The 16,519-nt window shown below is 33.5% G+C and overlaps 1 protein-coding gene across 1 annotated transcript in view; it reads left to right on the top strand.

Moving 5' to 3' along the window:
- myo (growth/differentiation factor myoglianin) overlaps nt 1–16,519 on the top strand; it is a 112,114-nt gene that overhangs the window by 54,596 nt on the left and 40,999 nt on the right. The window lies entirely within an intron of this gene.

The following is a 16,519-nucleotide window of genomic DNA, read 5'->3' as shown; positions in this document are numbered from 1 at the left end:
CGACTTGCATAGCCTAAACGTCCGCAGTCGAGTTATAGTTTCCAATCCTCTGATTACCGCCAACAACACTAACGCGAAGGGGACCAGCGATAAATAATTGGCAACATGTAACATTGTCAGGCGGATCCTCTTTCACCTTATTTCCATCTTATTCCCAACAGGCCGTATTTATGTGTGGCGGACGCTGAAGGGAGCTTATGTTCCGAATTTATTTCCTCTCTTCCCTGCTTGGAGGTGACTCTATGTTGTTGCACTGGGGTCCCTGGTTCAATCCCAGTTCGCGCCAAGTGAACTTTGTGGTGGACAAATACCATGTGCGTGGGTTTCCTCGGGGTTTCCCACTTTCTCCGTTTCCTCCCACTTTCTTTATTCCACCATTTCATTCATTTCTCATCATCACTGTCTCCTTTAGCCTAGCCGGCATAAGCGTGGGACGTAAAACTCAAAGATTTAACTTTTTTTATGATGTTGTGGGTCACAATTCTCTTGTATTCCGAGAGTTCTGTGATTACGCTGATGGGACGTATTAGTGCCAGAGATTATGTGGACATTGTAGCTGAACACATACAGAATGCTTATCAAAATAAGATAAATACCTGGAATTAGAATCATATCAAATATCTGGGTTGGCAACACAGGCTAGACCACAGTGATGGTGGTGTGTTAGGGCAAACTCCATACTACTTAAGGAAAATCAGGATGAAGTTGAACATTTCCTTTTGAACTCATCCAATCTCCTGTTGAAGTTGAACCCATCCAACCAGATTTGAACATAATTGAACTTCTGTGGTCCGTTTTGGAGACACGAATCCGGCGCAGATTTTCGCCTCCACCCTTTTTCATGAAACTTATCTCCCGATACGACAAATGTTTCATCAAGGGAAATTATGTTGAAAAGTAGATGAAGATATACAGAATCTCTTAAAAATCTAATATACTCGAAAAGTTTGTAGTCCTTTTATTATTATTATTATTATTATTATTATTATTATTATTATTATTATTATTATTATTATTATTATTATTAGTAGTAGTAGTAGTAGTAGTAGTAGTAGTAGTAGTAGTAGTAGTAGTAGTAGTAGTAGTAGTAAACAGATATTTTGAAAACGTCCCTTGCATATGCTTGCAATTATATAATACTTGAAAGTGCAGCAAAGCGGGAAGATGCCAATTTTCTCCTTTTGTTTTACAATTATGCAGATACAGTGCAGATACAGTGTGCAGATACAGTGTGCAGATACAGTGCAGATCTTTTTAACTTTGGACTGGATGATAGGAAATACTTCTTTTTTGCCCTGGTCGTTTACGAGCTTTCATTAATACTGATATTTTGTAACGCAAAATCAGAATTTCAAATTCTCCCTCCTTGCTGCAGTGTTTGCAATTGCTTTTAAAATTAAGGAAAAGAAAAGAGCGTTTTGAAATGTATATATATATATATATATATATATATATATATATATATATATATATATATATATATATATATATATATATATATATATATATATCAAAAAAACTTCATTAGTGAGCGAGGACTAAGCTGCAGAATGCTTGAAGATAAATAAACAGTAATTAAATGAAATTGAATTAAAATTCTATTACAGTATATTTTATATTGTTTAAGGTTCAAAGTGCACATGCATATATGATCTTTGCACACATTGTTGCCAAATTAAATATTCGTTAAACAAGAAGTATGAAAACACAAAAGTAACTTATCTCGTCCGAGTGGTTCTATAATATTCAATTACACTTATTTTAATGAACTGGCGCCATGAGGCTTTGTTTCTTAGTTGCAGTTCTGATGAACTGTCAAAAATATTATCATAAAGACATAATAATTAATATGTTATTTTTCTGAAGTTTGATTTTAGTTTAGTGTTGGATATGAATGAAATGAAATTTCTAGTTTTACGTTCCATGATTATGTCTTTTAGGTTATTTTAGTGTTACGAGTACAATATTAGGAAAATGTACTAATAAAAAGTGAGAAATGAACACCTAAAAATCGTGATCCCAAAAACAAAATGTTACCAATAATGGTAATGGTGAGAAAATTTTACAGTTGATCAAAATTTGAAATCTTTTAATTTGATAATATTAGCAATAATTTTATAGCAGATTTAGCAATTTTGATTTCCGTAATAACATAGGTAAAATATGTACTTACTAAAGAGCCACGTAAACAAATATGTATAACTGAATAATCGAGATGGTTTTGTAATATTTCATTCGTGTTTTATTTAGTTTTAAATTCATAAGATTACGCATTTCATTCGTATTTTATTTAGTTTTAAATTCACAAGCTTACGCTTCTAAAACCCCTTATTATTTTCATTTTCTGAACTATTAATACTATGGAATCAAGATATTTTATTTATGCAGTATTAAGAATTCCGACGATGAAAACAGTTATAGTTTTCGAGAGGTGTGCGTGAATTTAAAAACAAATAAAACAGTAAAACGAAACACCAAAAATAATTTTAATTAACATTTTAATGGGTATCAAATAAAATTTGAAATGAAATTTCTTGTTTAACATCCCACGATTATGCGCTCAGGCTAAGGGAAACGGTGATGATGATAATGAATGAAATGGTGGAAGGAAGAAAGTAGGACGAAACGGGAGAATCCCTAGAAAATCCACGCATATGGTGCTTGTCCATCCCACTTGACACAAGCTGAGGGACTCACACACTGAAGCTGAACGCTCTATGACTTTTTTTTTATTTTTTTAACTGATTAACCTAACATTTCTCAGTAACTGTTATTTCCGTAATTACCACTATTTACTTAATTTCACTTTTTCCCCATAAGCTTTAAGGACAGATACACGAACATAGACACATCAAAGACAGGTAAAATTCCAAAGGCTCTCCTACCTAAAATCGAACCCGAGAATACGTAGACTAGCAGGGAGGACACCACTGAGCCACTTCGACCTCAAACAAAGCTTATATCATAAGCTTGAAATCTAAGGATGACAACAACAAGTTAAGGTGTTGAAACGTCAGGAGGAAAATACTTCAGGAATATTGTATGCAGTATCATTTGTTAAAAAAACCAAATTAATTACATCGTAATCTTAAATATGGACATTGAGTAAATATTTAAACAATGGCAAATATGTAATGTACACTTTCACCAAATTTAATAGAAATTTCATACATACCACCACACCATAGCACAGATAGAAATACCAGTTCGTATTACAAGAATTGAATAACCTTTGTTTCGTACAAAATTGTCACCAATAAATTGATAATACTGTATAATTATAGGCATATTTTAATTATGAAAGTATACATAGTGAATTTGCAGTAAATAAAATTAACTTCCTGCTTTAATTAAACTAACATTAGTGAATTTGCAGTAAATAAAATTAACTTCCTGTTTTAATTAAACTAACATTTTAAACTAAAATAATTTCGCTTAAGGACATTTTTGATGTATTTCTTACTGACATGTGAGAGTGGAATTGTCATAGAGAAATGGTATGATGTAATAACACGTAGTTTGCATTTTTTTGTTCATTATCAGTATTTGAATATTGAAGTGCGATTCATCAAAGTACACGTGTAATCATCCTGACTTTGATCCATAATTTCAGCTTAAGGATAATATCTCAATGATATAATATACTTAAAAATCCATTATATATGTAAAAGCCATTTCATTTACCTAAGCTTGTTCCTTAGTTATTAATAATAAGGTGCATATATCATTGAAAATGCTATTACCTTTATATGATTAAATAGTGCAATCCAAACAACTCTGTCATGTAACTGCTATTTTGTTAGCATTTTACGGAGCGTTGTCAGTAACCGTCCTATCGAACAAAAAGTTCTGAAAGTTCAGGTAAATTTGTACTATATCACAAATAAAATTAACAAAATCTAGAATCACGATATTAAGCCACAAATTACAGATACCTAATGAAATATTGTAAATTCATCTTAAATCTGTAATCATTAAGTACAATTTCCATAAATCAAGAAAACCCTGCAATAATGATTAGACTTAGACTAGAACTGCAGAGTTGTCAAGGTCGGGCATTAACCTCAAGCGTTTTAAGATAGTGTAGGATAGAAAAAAAAGTTTTTTTCTTAAAAAAAAAAAGAACTAATTTTAAAAGAAAGGTCCACTAACGTCTGAGTTGGAATCTAAAACACAGATTACGAGAGATGATCTAAAATATTCACAAGGGAAAGAGAAAAAAAGACGCTGTTTTCATGTTAACTCTTAACAAATGTCTTGAATGTAACGATCGTAATATAACACGATGATGACATAAGGTTGGGATATTATTATTTTCTATTCACAAATAAATTTGGCAAACATATGATTTTTCGTTACAAAAATAGAAATGTCTTTAACATGACGTAGAAGCAGAATTTGGATTCAGGATAAGGGATATTCTGTGCATTTCTGCAGTTAGGGCAGACTTTTCTTATATAGATATTACCAAAAACCTTGTTAACACTACGAAGTTAAAAAAATAAATTAATCAAACATTCTACATTATTATTAACATTAACGGAACGAGACATATGCCAATCGTTACACATAATTGACTTGAACAAAATAAAAAACATGCGTAGTTTCCTAGAAAATCGACAAAAACAATTTTTTTGGCTAACCTAAAACTTAAAGCTACGCTACCTGTTCAGGTGAAAGATCCTCGAGCATATCCCCAGCAAGATTTTCATTATGATGTTAACAATATTATAGTATGACATATACAATATTATAGTATGGTATTTTTCAAGTTTAATTTTTGTTAAACTGTAATATTGAACAAAGATGATACTGTGTCAATCAAAGATCACATCAAGCTTAACAAAATAAGATGCTTTAGAATAAGTTTTCTATCGTGGTTTTGAGAAAATAGAGGAAAACTAACTTTTATGGCACTAAAAGTTGTCAGTAATACTCGTAATTGGTAGTTGTTATTCTGCTGAAACATATTATTTATTTATTTATTTATTTATTTATTTATTTATTTATTTACTGTGAAACCCCTTACACACCTTTCGGGGGGGATACATGTAAGAATGATTGAAAACGACCGATATTAGTATCGAATCTTTAGTTTTCGAGTCGGTGAGATAACCAGTGACACTTCCAATGCCGTTTAAATCCGAATTCAGCACCCATTAGTAGGGTCTACTCCTGAGGGCGGGAGAATGGTGGCGTATAAATATAATAGAAAATGACCGATATTAGTGTTGAATCCATACATCAATCTTAGTGCTAAGGTTGAGTACGATCGGAGAAATGCCCCATCCCGAGGGAAGGAAAATTTGGATCTACTGGAGGGTGTTTTCCCCCCTGGGCCACTGCTGAAATCATCAATGCCTACAAGTCTCCTTGAAATCACGAGCTAAAATCGTAAACTTGTTATATCTTATACATAAAAGATGTTTCATTTAATTAACTTTTCTTCATCAATCGATATTCTGCAGAATTAGAGGAGTTAATACAATACAAGAGTGGTTCTAAAAATAACATGAATAATGAATTTATTTTTGAACGTGCAGGATTATAAATATGAAACTGTAGTATGATCTGCATATGAATCACACTAAAATTCCATACAGTCGTCACTTCAGTCCAAATATTTGCTCGAGAGAGAGACTAAAACGTTCATGACAGTTGCCGAAAGATCTGGCTACAAGCTCGTGAGCTAGGTAATTGTAGTATGCTTTAAGGGTGTCAAAACGTCATCTAGGGAGGTGTTTCAGGGGCACAGTCAGAAATGTTCGGAAAGTGTCGTCCGTCCTCACGAATGATCACATCCATATAACACACATTCCTGTAATTGATTCATTTCGGCTGTCTTCCACTTCTTGGTTTATCCGTTATCAATTCTGCTGCAGACATAGGATTTATCATATTTTCTCCCAAAATTTTAACGACTTTTTGAAAATTCGTTTCTGTTTCTTTCCGTGGCCACACAATAATCGGATAACACTGCACACCTTCACTTTTGTGTAATTTTCCGATTGGTGCAACATATTCCGACGTTTAATCAGCAGAAGAAACAATGTGCTGAACTCTGGGAGCTGTCGGACGCACTATACCCTGACAACTCCAATACACAAAAAATATAATTACACACATACAACACACTTAATTGTCAATCTATATTCACCTTAAATTTTGATTACCTTTTGATGAAAAAAGTGTGAAGGGGAAGAAAGGGACCTGAACATCTTTCTTCTGCTTGAAATAGTTGAAATGAAAATCACTCAGGTGTATATGTGTTGGTGATAGAAATATGTGTGTCATCGTTAGCGAAGTACAAACAATAATGAGTAGAATATGCTATTTAACTATATTTTTAAAACCATATATAGTATATAAATAAGTGAAAATCTATTCCAGTAGAATAAAAATTGTCAATTATTACTGGGATCGAAGGAGATTTTTCAGCGCTATAAAAATTCAAGTTTCTCAAAAACTACGCATGAGAATTTATCCACAAGCACTAGATCTGAATCAGTTTGTTCAACTTGATGTGATGTCTGCTGATACATGTATCATCTTTGGACGATACTATGTTTGAACAAAAATGAAAGTTTTAGAATTAATCATCATAGCCTGGGCTGCGTGATAGCGTGTTTTGTCGTCTTGCTAGTGTCATAATGAAAAGCTTGCTGAGGGTATATTTGGATATCAATTTCATCTTAACAGGTGGCATCATTGTCGTATAAACTAGTAATTCCTCTCGATTTTGTCGAAAACTACGCATGAGCATTTGCACTCATACGATTTCGTTAAGCTCGACGAGAGCTATAATATTGTTTGGTACGTCTCATCTTCAGATATTTTGTCTGTAACGATATTGTAGAATTATAGGTAGTAGGCTGCTGAAGTGAAAAGCGCTGACAGGTAGAGATTTAACTTTAGTATTCGTGCTTTGATAGCAATCACCTTATTCTCGAATGAAATCACACTTTAAAAAAAGATTATATAACTTGATATTCTGGAACCGAAATTCCACTGAAACGCATTTTGAAAGTCAAACTAGAACTTTTGGTGAATGCTGAAAGTGGTGGGTGGGAAGATGGAAAAAGAGGCTTTTCATACCTCGACAACAATAGTTTGATCTCTGCTGTCCTGAAATTGCAGGAAATTATAAAGTAAAACATAGTGATTCTACGTACATAATGAAGAGCACTTACCAATGTTTAAAGAAACTAAAGTTATTGCACAATATATGTCAATAATAAATATGGTTTAAAATGATGTTATATTAAACCCTTCGTGGATTTCTTATGACGCGAAAAACGTCCGATAACTTCTAGATGTGATTAAGAATAAAAATCAGGACATAAATTTTCTACATAAAATTACAAAACGAGATGAGAAAAGCTTTTCGAAATTCGAGACGAAACCTACAAAATTTGCAAGACGAGATGAGAAATAAGGTTTTCTCATCTCGTAGGCAACACTCTTTTCATGTTCATCTATAGTTGAGAATTTGGTGTACTAATTAAGAATTTCAAACGAGTAAAATTTGTCATAACATCTTAAGAATTATATAACATCACGAAATGCTCTTTTACTATGAAGAATAATAAATACAATACTATAAATACCCCTCCTCCTCCTCCTACTAGTACAACTACTACCGATACAATGATAGCAATAACGATGATGACGCCACAAATGATGAAGGGTCAGATTGTTCACACTTTCAGTGAATGATATGTGGTCCATTCATTAATGGCAGCTCTTGAAGTCGCATCGGTAATAATTAAACTTGTGTCGCTTCAAACTAAGGAAATAAATCTTATCTAATGTTGTAATTCTTGTACACCACAAGTAGTATGTTAGGTAAGTGTTTTATCTTTAGTTTCCAGCGATAAAAGTTTAATTTTTACCGGAGTAACTTTCATCAAGAACTGATGTTTTTATTCATCGACTCCCGATTTAACTCTTTTAGACTTTCTTAATTATATTTTACGATTGCTTTATACGGATACCTCCTGGCTTGCTCTCAAGATGTTGAGTCAGCTCAGAAGTATTTTGCCATCAATAGGCATACTTACTTATTAATTATTACTTTTATTTGTCTATAACAAATTCATTGCTACACTTTACATGTGGTTGTAAGAAATTTGTAACATTGTTCTCCAGGGTTTCTTCAATTTCCACTTTCCTAGAAACAAAGTACATACCTTTATTTTAGTTTTGAGTATGCTTTATACAAGGTAATTTGTAATTTTGAATTGATTGTGTTTTTGGATTTGCTCGTTTTCCTTCTTAAGATCTACAACAAACCCACAAAATATTAGTTCACACAATTTCTTGAGATATTTACTAAAACAATATTCCTGTTTTCGTGTCTTGTTCAAAAAGTACAAAATAAGCAGTACGCATACTAGGCAAAACTGGTGTACTCTTGACATTGTACTCTTTACTTTTAAGGGCATACGGTGGGTCAGTGATATAGCGCTCATTTCTAGTGTGAGTGGATCCCTGGTTCGATCTCCGGATATGTGAATTTGTTATGGTCAACATCGTGTCCGTAAATTCTCTCGTTTCCTCTCTCATTATCATTCCATCATTTCTTTTACAGTCATTCACTGTTGTTTTCATCTGTCTTCTTTAGCCCACAGAGTACACTCGTAGGACGTACAACTACAAATTTCATTTTATTTCAACCTTTCCTTTTGTAAAAAATTAGAATAAAAGCTAGAGTGTAATATATTTTGAAGATCTTTTTATTTTCTGTTCTTGTCTAAAAGAAAAATGGTAATTTCACCGCTTATGGTTTTTATAGCATGCATTATTAGGGGATGTTCACCCTTCGATAGCTTCTGATACATCCAAGTAAAATCTAAAGCCCTCATAAATGATTAATTCGTTTCCAAAAGACTATATTTTCAAACGTATTACACATATAAATATGAGAGATGGATGAAAATAACCGAAAATTCACCAAGTTTTCTGCATCTTCTACAAATGTTCTATATGTCCCCCTTTGATCACGCGCCGACACAGCAAACACAGATATTACAGATATACACATATTGTAATACACAAAAAATTCTTTTTCTTGCTTTCGTACCGTGTGGGTGGGTTTCCTCGGGGCTCTCCCATTTCCTCCCACTTTGTTCATTCCACCATTTCCCTCATTGATCGTCATCACCGTCTCCTTTAGCCTACCCGGCATAACTGTGGGACTTAACACTCAAAAATTTCATTTTTTCTTTTCTTGCTTTACCTCCATGCTAGAATACACAATACAAACTTGGTAAGTTAGCTGTTATTTTCATAGTACATTTCTTGTGTTTGTACGTGTAATACTTTCGGAAATATAGCCTTTTGAAAACAAATGAATTATTTATAGTAGACTACCACTGTATTACTAAAAGTCACGAGACCCGGGTTCGGTTGTCGATGGGAGTTCATGCGGTTTGGATCCTACTTTAAGCTGTGGGTATACATATATCTCATATCGCCTCAGTGTTGAAGAGGAGTCTAACTCAAACCAATCAAAACCATTATTAAAATCTTCCTCTTCCTCCTTCTGAATGAACGCAGTACTACTTTTAAACTGCCTCGATGATTCTGGTTCTCAATGAAGGACCTTCACAGGATTTTTCCAAGAGTAAGAAGATGGAGGGAATATACCGACACACAAGGATAGTCGCAATAACACATACATTTTGATGAAATACTTTGAGGAAAACAAATTATTTATTCAGATTATGTAACTTTATTAAATATAGTGTGCAGTGGCCTACGTAAGGGAAGTTTCCAGGTTTTACCCCATCTTGAACAAGATGTTATAAAAGATAAACATATACCATATTAAAATGTTTATATAAAAGTCCTGATATGATATGAGGACTTGAATTCCGCTTCTTTGAGAGCTTCAATCCTACTTTCTTGACTAAATTCTGCGTATGCTACTGATAATGTGAGAATAAGCAAATCTGTTTTGATATGTTTCGAATAAATGAATCCCCTTCGAAAACCCCACCCTGCACCCGATATCCAGGCACTATTCATGCCCCCTTGGTAAGACCTTAGTTAAAACGTTTTTCTTGCAATTTTTTAATTTTTTTTTTTTATGTAACAGCCTTGTTAGCTTCTAACTGCTTCAAATGATTCAACTACTTTTCTTCAACGTAAAGTTTCAGTGGCGCACCGCGTGTCATCATTTCTCTTAGTGGACACCCCTGAGCATTGAGATCACAGCTAGGGAACTATAATGTCCTTAGGACAGCGTTCTGGTTCAAATTCCGAAAGAGATAAATAAAATAAAGAAGAAGAAGCTCATAAAAAGTGCGAATGAAACCAGTAACAAAAACTTAGAGAAGCCTGTGCTAGGTTATTGAAATGTCACTTGAGTACATTTATCAGATGCGATTTTTCTTTTTTTGTTCTAACAGATAATAGTACTTAATTCAATGACACTTTGGATAAAGATGAATTTATTTTTCTTTCACTATTTCTTTCTTGCTTTTTTTTTCATTTAACTAACCGCGCACGCGCCTTATAGCTAACAGTGCTAGTAAGAGAGTCGTTAATCTCTGAAATGGTTTGTAGTAGGCAAAGTTCGTATTGCTCTCACGTAGAAAGAAAACCACTGTTGTCCTTAGCCACGCTCTTAAAACTTAATAAATTGATTTTATGAAACAAAAAATAACCTACTTTACGATATTTTTTTCTTTAAAACTAAGTTTACATGTTCTGAATCTTATGTCTGGTTAAATCTTTTATTAATATATTTTTAGGTCTCGATAACATAATTTTGCCTTTAAAAAAAATGAGCCTCAATCTGGTCATCTATAAAGTAAACCGATTATTTTATTAACAGAGAAAAGAAATAATAATGATTTTCCTTTGATATAGAGATTAGGCGATAGTTTTAATGTTGATGTGCACGTATATACGTATACTATCGGGTAGTCTAAAAAATATTGAGCCTATTGTGCACTAGATGGCGTTTGTGTTCCAAATTTCAGGGTATATAAGTCACAGTGGATCAGGCCTAATGCCATTTCAGATCAGACAGTTCAAGCTAGTAATGTAAAAAATATTGAAATTCTTGTAATCAGCTGTAAGATATTGCACCGCGAAGATGAGTGAACTTTCTGCAAGGTGCGCTACATTTTACAATTTTATTTCGATAAACGCATAAATGCTGCACAAACCCGTGAAGAAATTTGTGCTGCTTATGGGCAAGATACGTTATCAAAAGCACAACCAAGAGATAGTTCAGTCGCTTTCATTCTGGAAATTTTGGTGTCGAAGATGTTCCTAACAGTGGGCGACCAATCACAACAAAAATAGATAATGTACTGTCAAAAGTCGAACAAGACTAGCATATAAGCAATCATGACATTGACAATAACCCCAGTAAACAGTGTTAAACGATTTACTTACAAAAAGAAGCTCGGCATTTGGGTACCAAATAATTTGACTCAAGAATATTTACTCAATCGAATTTCTGTCCGCAAATCTTTACTTAATCGTAACGAACTTCACTCATTTCTGAAGTAGTTAATCACGTGTAATAAAAAGTGGATAGATAACTCATGACAACAATATGCAAAAAAAAAAAAAAAAAAAAATGTAGTGTTCAAAGCGAAGGAGACATTACTATCATTTGTTTCTGTTTCTCTAGAGTTCCCTGAAAGGCCTAATTTCAAACGAGGCTAGTGAAAACCACATGTCTCAATTTTTTGACCAGATAGTACAGATGTTGTAATGTAACCGGGTTTATGGTGTTCCCGAAAAAATGACAGAGGGCCATCGAACAAAATGGTATATATGTGGTTTTGTAATGTTATTTTCAAATAGCAATAAATGTATTCATTTTGAACTCGGAAGGCTCAGTACTATTTAGACAACTTGAACAGATTTAATAAATTTTTCAATTATTTAAAAGGAAAATTTCTCGAATATATATATATATATATACTGTATATTTATTCGAGAAATTTTCCTTTTAAATAATTGAAAAATTTAAAACTTTTTAACAGAGATTTTTGCTAAAATATTATACCTAGGTAGTGTTAGAATTATTTTATTGACAAAACACATACACATACCGCTTTACATTGCCAAAGTTCAGAATCCTCTCCTGCTGAACCCCTTTAGTAAAAAGAGTTTTCGATCTTGTTCAGCTTTTGGCACATCGACTGTGTAATTTAAAATCATACGGCACACGTAAAAAATTATAACGTTACATAGCTAATGCTACGTTACTCTGTATTTTTGAAAGTAAAAAAAAAAATATTATCTACAGAACTGCAATTGCCTAAGTATGAAACAACAACAACAACAAATATTTATTGTTACCGTTTTAAAGGATATAAATAATAAACTTCTCTCTAAATTGTGCAATATATTTCACAATGTTTCTTCTACCGGCACATTTATTTGTAGCTCTGTTGCTGCACACTGAAAGTGGCTGCACTAATATCTCGAGACTTGAGTTCAGCTTACCGTTTAGTGCAGGGACGAAGAACTGTGAAAAATGCTAAATTATGTACGAATTAGGAAATATGCGAGAAACGTAATTTTCAAGTTATATATATCAAATAGTATAGTGTTTATATAATATATTTTTATTTATTTTCGCGTACATTATTAATGCAATTAATAACTGTAAAATAAATACAAAAATTGGATCTGTTCAAAACTATCATATACGACCTTCTTGAGAAATGCGGTTTTTAAGAAAGAAAGAAAAAAAAGTTCCCCATCGCTGGTCTAGTGTTTAGAATAGCCTTGTTTAACTTGTTGAAAGGACTCAACCAAATTGTAGAAGGATGTAGATATTACAAGAAGACAATATAAAGAATATAAATATGCGAAAAGTTGGTAGTCCACCGTAAGAAGATTAAGTCAGCCAAAGACGTATTCCAAATGTTATGAAAATTGTTAGAAATACAGTGAACCAAAAGAACTGAACAAATCTTGAGGGAGAGCAAACCAAGAGGTTAGCGCGTAAGAGAGAGAGAAAAAAATGAGAGGCGGCAGACAAAGTGGAATATAGATAAGAAGAAAAAGAAGATGGCTTCGTCTTTTACTTAAGACGACGGGGAAGATTATTGGGGAACTAGCAAATGGCTTCGTATGTTACTGTGGTCAATAATCGGTCACTGTGGTGACTGTGTTTTTCTTCTGTATCTTTCATATAGAATTCAAAAGAATTAATCTGAACTCGAAGTCTCACACGGAATTCTAACGCCTTGTAGGAGTATCTTAGGGAACCACCCATGGACTTCCTTGGGCACCCAAGGATCTGAATATTGGCCTATTTGCTTGGATCATTACTTGGATATCTAAGAATGAAGTACATGTACCTGATCAGGATCTCTCAAAGTTATACAAAAATAGGCGCCGCTTGAAGCACCCCATCCATTCCCCCCCCCCCCGTTCTAGGTCGAACATCTAAAAACGCTGGTGTCTAATTATTCTAAATGGAAAGTACAAACACCAAATTTCATGTCTAACCTTCTGAGATATCTTATTATAATAACAACTACAACCCCATACCCCTATTTATCTACAGGGTGTTTCAAAACAACACCGACAATGTTTGGAAGGTTATTCCTGACACCAAGATACGACAAAAAGAATAAACCAACCTGGGTGCACAAATCTTTCTTTCGGAGTTATAGGCTGCAGAAAACACGAAAAAATGAACTTTAAAGGTCCATAGCTCCAAAACTATGGGACCTGCCATAGTCGGGACAAGACTTCACTTAGGAACTAACATGTGCACTATCCAAAAATACATGTTTCAGAACACTAAGATGATCATGCAACAATTTTTATAGAGAAAGTTTGGCTACAGGCATATAATTTGTAGTATTCACCAACTACCTCTATAAAAATTGCTATGGAAGTACCACGGGATTCTGAAACTTGGACATTTGGATAGGATACATACTAGTTCCTAACTAAAGTCTTGAACCGACTACGGTAGATCTCATAGTTTTGGAGCTATGGACTTTTAAAGTTTATTTTTTCGGGTTTTCGGCAGCCTATAACTCCGAAAGGAAGTATTTGTGCACCCAGGTTGGTCTATTCTTTTTGTCTTATCTTGATGTCAGGAATCACCTCCCAAATGTTATCGGTCTTGTTTTGAAACACCCTGTATATCGTCGGTAACAAAACTTGCCAATGCTTGCTTGGAGGCAATAGTACAAGATTCCCTTAAAAATCTATCCATTCCAAAGAAATTACAATTTATTTAACAACTAAAGTTTTCGTACGCCATATTAATCAAGTCCATATGTATTGTATCATGTGTTTCTGAATTTATGTCAATCTGTATAAATTCTTCCCATATAAGGAACTTGAACTTCAGCTAGTGTTCTAGACAGCTATCTTATTACTACAGATCAACCCAGAGAAGTCCACAAATGGGAAAAGAATCCAAGACCATGTACGTCTGAAACATGTGCGTTAACCTTACGGTTACACAGCATTAATACTAACAATAACATCAGGAATATTAAAGGCAAGAATCACATAAGTATCATACAGATGAACCGTATTACTGATATTATAATAGTTTTTTTTTTTTTTAAGTGTGTGAAGAGAAGGTATGATTCATTTCCTCGCGCTTAAAATAGCAGTATTTAGTATTTTTATCTCATGTGAAGTTGTGGATAAAATATTTTCCTCTAAAAGAAAAGAAAAAAAAACAACAGGAATTTAGAATAACCTGATGATACTTAAGGACATACAGAGAATATTTATTCATTTTTGTCACGTATTCTTGGTGAAGGTCAAGGAGTTACTTGATGTCAGAAATAAAATCCTATCCCAAGCTATTGCCTTTACTATTACCCCGGAAGCAAAAGTCATACAATGTGCAAGTGTCCTCTCTCAGAATATTCGTGATAAGCATAACTTATAGAGAATGTGTGAAGAACACACTTGGAAGTAAATTTCTAACAAGACCTCAACATGTAGTGTGTAACTGCAATAATTCCGAATCAAACGAAATGACCTTTAATTAAAGGATAAAGTGAATTTCTATGCGATAAAGACGAATATGAAATACAGGGTGTTCCATAAGGTATTCAGCAACTTTGGAAATAAGTTTCTATTAATGCAAGATGTGTTTATCTCACTTATTGTATTGAAAAGTTGTTATGGAGCTATAACACGAAAAGAAAGCATATTTTCAACAAAAATTGCAAATCAATTTCAATGATTTTTAAAAATTATTTTAGTGCAACATACTTTATTGTTATACATGAGATATCAGGATTATACTGCATATTCATTAAGATATATATATATATAGTCCTTAAACAGTCTCCTTCAATAATAAGACAATACTCTAAACACTACATGTGTTTGTCGTTACCCACAATGAAAGAGTGTCACGTTTTTGGTGCGATTCATTGTCCCGTCACAATTTTCCTTTATCTTGAAGTTCAAAGGTGTGAAAGTTACAAGAAACAAGATGAAATTGAATTATATAGGGATTGATAAAATAGTTCTAAAATATTGACCACTAGATCTGTGCAATCCTTCTATGTGCGCGGTAAGCTGCAACGAGTACTTATCCTGAGTGAGGTCGCAAAACCTACACAGCGAAGCTCGATGTCATGTATCAAAACAGAAATAAGCTAAATCACGAAACGTTCCTATACCTATGGTGTAATTTGAGCTTCCGGGGTGAACAAACAATGCAGAACACGTAAAAAGTACTTCTGTAGTAGAATTTTACTTCTGGAATTCTGAAAAGTAGTAGAATTAAATGTTACAAATACAAATTACGACGTAATTAAGTAAAATCTTATCGCTCTGTAAAAATAACAATTAGAAAAGGAGAGATTTTAAAAAGGCTTGTGATGAAATGGCACATTTTAGTAGAGCATTTTAAAATATTACATACGTTTATGTATTACATATGAATAATAATATTAGGTTGTCTAACAAGTATTGAGCCTTTTGAAATCTGTGATTTGAAAACTACGTTACGAGCCTACATGTGCACCAATTTGTTCTATAACATCTTCCCGTTACTATACAACTGCTTTTGTTTCTAATTAAAAAAGAAAAGTGACACAATGTTTTCACATGGCTCCTTTGAAACTAAATTAAATTCATTCAGGGACTTCTGCAAAAACTAAAACAAATCATAGTCTGGCGGTGCCCGCCCCAGGCTATATAGTAGATATATTCAAATTTCCCATCCAAGTTCTTTCAATTTTTGACGGGCCGTTAAAGTTGTATGCGATCTAGCATTATCAGCACAGTATCGGACATTCTTTCTGTTAACTGGCCGTTTGTTTTGACTTATAGATACATTCGCGTACTATTCGACAGTACAAGTCCAAGTCAATCATTCTTCAATCGTCAGCAGCTCGTGATGCACAATGTCCTTCCAATTCGACTAAACGCAAAGCATAACCTTTTGGGGCGTCAATGTAGGCTTTGCCACAGATTTTGGAGCTTCTCCTCTCTTTGACCACGATATTTATCGCACATTGTTGCCATAGGTTATCCATTTTCAATCACG

The sequence above is a fragment of the Thermobia domestica genome, chromosome 15, assembly GCF_964235325.1.
Source record: "Thermobia domestica chromosome 15, izTheDome1.hap1.1, whole genome shotgun sequence".
NCBI classification, from domain to species: domain Eukaryota; kingdom Metazoa; phylum Arthropoda; class Insecta; order Zygentoma; family Lepismatidae; genus Thermobia; species Thermobia domestica.
Note: the sequence above shows the minus strand (reverse complement) of the source record. Positions and strands in the feature narration are given on the sequence as shown.